We start from the raw sequence: 8,431 nt of genomic DNA on the forward strand, positions 1-8,431 counted from the left end.
ACTTTACTAGTAAAATATCAAAGCAAAAATCTTTTACAAAAACTGTCTCATTTTCAGACAGTTGTCAAGATAAAAAGTACGACTGAAGGTACTTTCTTGTTCACATAACTGAAAAACTTATATGTGACAGTGCACCTCAAAACAAACAAAAAGTCGCCAGACATGAATTTTTAGTTAAGACCATATTCTGAAAGAGCAGACTCTAAGCTTTAAAATGATGTATAATTCAAATCAAATGGACTCTCCTAACCTATCTAAATATTGGAAAGAAAGCACAACCTCAGGAAAAGTGTGAACTGAGAAAAGAGGCTCTGAAGTACAGTGTCTATTCAAGCGCTTAATCTTTACCAAACCGTGCTGGTTGTGCGATGAATGGGACAAAAAACAGGAAGTAAACCACCGGAGTAACAACAATGAAGGGATTATCAGATTAAACTGAAATTAAGCATTCCTCATTAACACATTCTATTCATAATTCATGCCAACTTTCAAAGCAGTAGCTCTATCCTTTCAAAAATTATTAGAGTTGAAAGTGAAGAGTGTGGACAAGGTTTTTTCAGAAATGAAAAAAGGATTCTGAAGACACACCTAATCACACTATTCTATCAAAAATGTTCGAGATAAACTGCTAAAAAACACACTTTCCTGCCCGTTTTATGATACCAAATTTTAGCATAATGTAAAAGAAGACCTGCTCTTTCAGAAAATATGAAAAATTCAAGTTCGGCTAGGTTGACCCATTTCACTTCTTTTCAGTCCTCACGCAAAATCAGTGTGTGCGACTTTTTGTTTGTTTTGAGGTGCACGGTCACATATTTTTGTTTGCACTTTGGTTTCATTTTACGTTATTCTATATCACATTGTTCCATGATAATCTAATTATCATATCAATATAACTGATATATAGTTAGGTGATGATGATTGATTTGACAATGAAAATTTCGTCCGTTTTTTTTTTTTTTTTTTTTAAACTTGCTTTGAGACTTGTGCTCATCCGTAGCATTTTTTTTTTTTGTTGTATCAGGGATGTGTTTGCATCCCTAGCTGAGAGTTGCAGGCACGTAGCTCTGACATATGGCAAAGCTATGGACCAGTGACTGCATGTTTAATGCATATCATATTAAATTGTGCGGCATGGTGCGTCGCAGCCGGTGGCCTTTTGGCTGAGAGAGAATCGAGGGGGTATGGGATCGGTGGTGGGTGCATTGATGTCCCTTCCTCCTCCTCCTCTCTCCCTCTCCCTCACTCACTCTCTCCCCCTGTAGCGATTCTTCTCTCTTTCTTCAGTTGACAAAAGCGTTTTGATGGGGAATGTATATCTCTTGCCCAATTGCATGTATATAATGATTGTTGGTGGTGAATGTGGGGCGCACATGGCACCTAATGGGGTTGGCTGCATAATTGATACATGCGCATGTGATGGCAGAGAGACTGCATGCCAATCCGATCCTTTGACGTGCCACAGCTCTATCTCTCGATGGTCAGCTTGCACACTGCGAGGCGATAATAGAATAGCTCAAAATGCTGTTTTACGCATGACCGCACACTAATGTCCACCACGACTCTAGCTGTCAGTTTGTGTACGGAGGGTCGGATATCATCCAAACTGAATGATTGCACTGGCTATAATACTTTCAAGTTTCTAGTGGGGCTCCACAGACTTTAAACAGTGCTAACCAGTGGAGACAGCTGAAATAACCATTATATCCCACTTTGTTACCTTTCAACTTCATATTGTTACCACAAAACATTGGTTTTACTTTTGTTTTGTTTTTGCACCCCCTCCCCCCACCAAATTTTTTTTTGGAAAGTCTCTTTCTCTCTCTTCAAATTTGTGGTTGAAACATAAATTAATAGTTAATACAAGAAGCAAATAAACAAACTTGCAATTCACCGTTTATATATTTATTTAAATGTATTTATGTATATACATGTATGTATTTATCTATTTATTGTCAGTGATAGAAACTTAACCTTTAAGATTTATATACTTTCTATCTCTGTTGGTCTTTGCTTATATTAAAATTCCGTCCGATTGGATTATAAAGACATAAAGAAATTCAGGAGTACAGCATATTTACTGCACCCATTTTTCAATTCAATTTTCAATTCAATTCCATTCAATTTATTCATTTCATAAAATCACATATAAAATATTTACATAAATGTGTGAGTCAAAGGAGGAAATCACGCAAAAGCCCAGGGCTTGGAAATGGAGATTCCCTTTACAATATAGTTTAAAATCACAGTTTTGAATGAAACATATATATATATATATCAAAATAGAACTTAGATTAGAGACCGTTACAGAATCAACAATATATTATGATGGAAACAGGAAACAGGAAACAAAACAACGACTGAACTAATACAATATATTACAATATAATACAATACAAAACAAAACAAACATGCAGGGTATTTGTCAAAGGTTTGTATGGGAATTACACAATTTTCATCATTCATTCATATATAATAAACAATCAGTACAGATTAAGAAAAAGCTGGTTATATTGAGTCATTTTGATGAAATAACATGAAATAATGAGTTTGACTCTGAGTCATAGAACTCCAGTCGGTGTGTATCTTCTTCTTTTTCTTTGTGTGTTACCCAATTTGGTTGCTAATGGCATTTGCCTTCCTATGACCAACTCTCAACACCAATCTCAGAATACACTGTCAATCCCATCTGACATTGTAATTAGCGTGCCAATTTACTCAACTTCAATAACTTCTATTCATTTCCTAGGGATTGAAGGTAAAGGAAAGGGAAAAAGAAAAACAGAGTGGATGTTGGAGTCTTTAATGCCGATAATTATGGCAGCCAAATGATGGATGTTCCGCTCCAATCTGATGACACCAAATCTGAAGAGAGACCCGTAATTGGGTCCGTCAGGTGAAGAAGTTGTGCCCAGGACCAACTCCCTGGTGGGATGGCACACGACCCGACCCTGGCGATAACTTGACACCCCTCCACCCGGACCGGTGTAAATCGTCACCTCTCCTAATGGGGATGATCGTACCGCATTGCTGTACATTTGCAGCAAGGGCAGAAAATGAAATAAGTAGATCATCACCATAGGTTCTTAATGAAGAGGATGCAGTCTCCGTCATGGCCAGGTGAAAACATTTCGAAATTCCTAGCTGTCACCGCTGTATTTTTGGGACAGTTTACAAGTCACATGATGTAAATGATCTGTTCTGTGGTAGGATACTTCAAAACCAGAAATTCTTGCATGCATGAAACTTTGACCAATTGTACTTGGAGCAAGATTTGCAAAAGTAAAATGCATGTTAAACCTTTTGCCTATAAAAGTCTTCATGCTGCCAAAAAAAAAAAAGCACTCAGCTCAAATTTGGGAAAGTTTCATGTTTCGAATATTTCTGGTTCTACAATAATATTATGGATATGCTGATAAGGTTTGTCTCCATCTGTTGTTACCAGCATGACACTGTCCGTACCAATCAATTGGTTGTCCATGCATGATAACTGTTTTCCTCCTTGTGTGATCATCGGCAAAGCTTGAAAATGCATCCCATTAATATTTCAGTTTTCCCTTGCCCAAACTGCACAAATTGTATAAATCGTCCTGCAAAATGCTGGTTGATGCTGAACTCACTACCTCACATTGGCCGTAACTCCAAGCAGCAGAAACAAAATTCTGTCACAGATAGCAGGTGGATAATTGGTGGGGCAATGCAACACAATTGATGACAATGTCGAGCGAAAAATATCGGAAAGAGCAGTATGTTCAAGAGTGTATTCGGACCTATTTCTTACATTTCAGTAATGATGTGAAGATGCTTAGTAGCTGAGTGGCATTGTTTCATCTACCCGCGGTCTTTGTAAAAAAAAAAAAAAAAAAGTAAAATTGAATGTCTGTGGGAGATAGAGAGAGATAGCGTCAGGTTATTTTGTATGTGAGTGCCCCAATTTACGGCACTCCTACCCTGGGGAACCTCTCTCAGCAGTGACATTTCATGCTGGTGGCAGCTACAGCGGAGACGAGTTAGTGCCGCCAACCCTTCTTGGTTCCCCTCCTCATCTCACAACTGGAGGACATCAGCGGGAGTGGTTGGCAACATCCTCTCCCAAAACCTTTTTTTTTTATTGCTTCCCTACTTGCCTCTTCTTTCCTCCCACTTCCTGAGTGAATTTTTTTTCCCTTCCTCTTGCTTCCACTCCACTTTCTTGGCTCTTATCCCACTCCTCTTTGTTGCTATGCATGAAATTAATTGCCTTCTACGGGGAACAGATGTTTAGAAAAAGGGAATGACTGCATACTCAAGTACATGGAGTCAACACACTTCCCCCTTTCTATATGGTGTTGTTTTCTTGTCTCTTTGCCTTAAAGGGAAATAACAGTCATCAAAAGTTTATTATCTCAGTCATAACATTCTTTGAATGGAGATACATATACTCCTATAGAATTACCTTTTGAATATCATTAGTTAATAGCGAGAAGGACACATTGGATATATCTCAGTACAATAATTTTCTGTCTAGTCATTCATTTGAATAAAGAGAGATCTAGGCTCATTGTTTGAAACATCAGTGTTAAAAATATCAAAAAAAGATATCTCAGAAACTTAAACTTTTCTCATGCAAATTGTAGACGAAAGGAGTTGAAAACTTAGTCTTGATCCTGGATCTCTTCAGAGAAGTTTAATAGCAGTGTTTGAATTTGTTGTATATGTCTAGAGATGGCACTAATTTATACCTCACTGCCAGAAAATGACCAGACTCAAGTCACAATGAATGCAATGCATCCTTTGTTCAACATGTTCGGAAGTAGGAACGTCTCTCCTTTGAGAATGATGTATCAGTGATGAATGCCTCCTGTGCTCTTTCATCTGATGGCAGTAAATTGATTCAATGTGCACATAGAATGCAGGGAGTAGGCCCCCTACAACGTTTTATGAGAATTTATTATTATTTTTTTTTACCTCGCACGTCTGTGCTGATTTAATGGTGAATTAATTAATCAACTCATTCTTTGTGTGTGCAATAGATGTATAGATAGATAGACAGATAGATAGATAATAGATAGATAATAGATAAATGAAGATGGAGGCAGAGAGAGAGAGACAGAGAGAGAAAATGAGGAAGAGGATGTTTTTAATCTCCAGATCTTTTCAGACATTTGGGTTTCAAAAGAGAAAGGAGCTCTTTAATTCGATCTGGTCATCATCATCATCATCATCATGAAATTGTCGTTGCGCTTGGCAGCGCCGCGCGCCGCCAAGCATCAAAGTTCATTTCGACGTGCTTGGTTGGTCCAGCGCTGCTGAGGCCGGCGTTGTCTGCCTACCGGCGGGCGCTTCCCCTGGCTGGCCCTCCTCCCCCCACAGTCGGCCCAGCGTGGCTTTCAAATTTCCCTGCTAATTTCTTTGGAACGCTTTTGACACGTTTGAGATAGCGTAACGTAGAGGCGGAACACGCGAGGAGCGGAGGGGGGAGATGGAGTGAGGAGGAGATTGAATGGATGTTGGGGCTGAGTGGAGATGATGTCTTCATCAGAGACTGGTGGGCAAATTGAATGATTCCCTGGCTGGTGTCCTGCTGAGATAGGGAAAGGATTGTTTCCCCATTATGACTGCAATCTCAGCTTGGTGTCCCAGGCCAGAGCTTTTAAAGAAAATGCTGATTCTCTTTAATTTTCAGCTCAAAGTTCTTAAGTGCAATTACGAGGAAAGCTAAATATACTGAGAATTAAATTTTTGCTATAAAATCTGAAGCATTTCATTACTATCTCTTGGAGGGAAAGTTGTGCATGTCATGCAGATATTTTCTTAAAGCTATTTTTTGTTAACATCACTGCGACGTCATTGTTTACTCTTTGCATGACTGTTTACTCTTCGCATGACTGTGTTATTGCAGTGCTAGGAAGTGAAATAAAAGAAGTGCTTTGAAGTGAAATAACAGAAAGCAAGTGAATGAGGTCAATGGGTATGTGGGTTGAGGTACTACACTAGTGCTCTGCATGCGTTAGTTGAATGATATTCAGTTGAAATGCATGTTGGAAGAGTCACCAGTATCAAAGATTGTACGTAGACATTTATATGAAACCACAAAGTAATCTGTTATTTGTGTCTGTTTGATATCATTTGCTTAATATAGCAAGCTCTGAGTAAAGACAGTGATGTTGGTTTCAATTTCAGTTTCAATTTATATTTGCTCATATTTGTCACATTTATAACAGTGTAATAGGAACAATATTGACAATACATTAAAGGAAGAAAAGTATGAAAAAGCTGTACGTAACGACGCCACCAGAGCAAAAGAAGCGAATTACTTTAAATGTGAGCTTTACGAAAATGTTATTTTGGAGGTTGATATTGATATAGAGAGGCAGATAGATAGATAGATAGATAGATAGATGATAGATGATAGGCAAATAGATAGATAGGCAGATAGATAGGTGGATAGGTAGATAGATAGATAGATAGATAGATAGATAGATAGATAGATAGATAGATAGATAGATAGAAAGATAGATAGGTCAAGATGGGTAGAAAATTGGTAGAAAATTGGTAGGTGAAATTAGATGAATATGTAGATGGTTATAAAGGTTGACAAATAGGTAGTTAGCTCACTATATAGAGAGATACACATGTACACACTGTAGGTAGATAGATGTATATTATACGTAGGTAGACCGTAGAAAGGTAAATACATAGATATGTGAATAGATAGATAAGTAGATAGATAATTTGATTAATTGAGATAGATATAGGTAGACAGTAGAGGTGGTGGTTAGATAAACCATTAAAGAGGAAGAGAGAAATAGAGAAGTAGAAAGAGATGAAGAGGGAGAGAGATGGGAAAGACATATAGCATGGCTGGAAGCAATGGTTACATACATAGCAATCATTACAGTTCACTTCCCATTGAAAAGATCAAAGAAAGGATTGTAGATGATGCTCATGCTGCACGACTGTCCATCTAGCCAATGTCATCTATGGTAATGACTCTGGATGCCCCACCCTTCCTGCTGGAGTGAAGTTCCCGCAACATCTTTTATTCAGAGACCGCAAAACTCTCCATCCCGAAACAGACGCCCTGGGGGAGAACGGAGGAAAGACATCCTTGAGAACGGTGAAAGATGATGCCACTCAGACTGGGTGATGCTGTATGGATGATCTGGTGATCTTGCTCGTGAAAAATAATAGGTTTTCACGCCTGTTGGTTAGCCACTCTAATTCATGAATATGCAACAATATATCTGTCTCGTGTTGACGGTGGGCATTGATGCGCGAAACCTGTCTTCCTGCACTCTAGCTACAACATGGCTCACACACAACTCTTCTCTATTCATATGCCCAGATGTACTGTAACCCAGGCCATAATTCTGAAAGTATAAAGCCGCCAGTGCCGACTGACTTTGCGACAACTTAGGAGCAAGATCCTTGTCCAAATCAAGCAACTGTCCTGATTAAGAGAGATGAGAAAGTTCCGCCATTATGTGGTTTAGTGGGAGCTGGAGGTAACCTTGGCTCACTTGGTGTGCATTGGGATTATGTAGTCCACTGTGTCACCGTACATTGATTGAATTTTTACCCCTGCAATAAGACAAATGAGTTTTGTCCAGGGTTTCTAGTTTATTTGAATAATTCATCTGATGAAAAATTTATCCTGTTGTGTCTTTCATGTTTTTGCAGCGGTGTTTTGTATCAGGTTTTTATTTATAAGTCAGAATCCAATTCAGTCGAGTGAACTATGCTGTAAAAAAGGAAAAAGAAAAAGAAAACAACTTTGGACAAGAGGATGTAGCACTACTGTAGAAGTGTAACTGTTTGTTTTTAAAAATAATGTTCACACTCACTTGGGTAAAATGAATTTTGTGTGTTTTTAATTCTATGGAATGAAAGAGATAAAATATTATTACATCATATCACAAGCTAAAAATATTCACACACTTTAATTTTTATACTAGTTACATGTCACACAAAATGCACAAGAGAGAGAGAGAGAGAGAGAGAGAGGGGGGGGGGGGGAGATGGAGGGAGAGATGGAGAGAGAATTAGAAAGGCAAATCAAAAGGCATGTTCAGCAAATGTGATCACTGTACTTGATTCAAATGAGATTGTGAATTTAGTGAATAAAGGTGTATAAGCTTGTTTGTTGATAGATGACATGGTTTCTAAGCAGTCAGTATATTGTTCCACTTTCATTTTCACTATGCATTTTGTGAATTGTAAAGACTTTTTTAGAAAGGGGACAAAAAGAAAAAGATATCCTGTTTGTGAAAATAAACATGCTCAAGTAATGCATTGTGCGAAGTCATTGATAGTCAATTTTCAGGAAGACAGAACAAAGTTTAATGGTACTAGGTGTGATCCCAAGGTTAAATCACATGAATCCACATAAAAAGTCACTGTGTCATGGTGAAAAGGCAATTTTACATGGAATGCAGATATGCAGAGTTCA

This window comes from Diadema setosum, chromosome 4, assembly GCF_964275005.1.
Source record: "Diadema setosum chromosome 4, eeDiaSeto1, whole genome shotgun sequence".
Taxonomy (NCBI): Eukaryota; Metazoa; Echinodermata; class Echinoidea; order Diadematoida; family Diadematidae; genus Diadema; species Diadema setosum.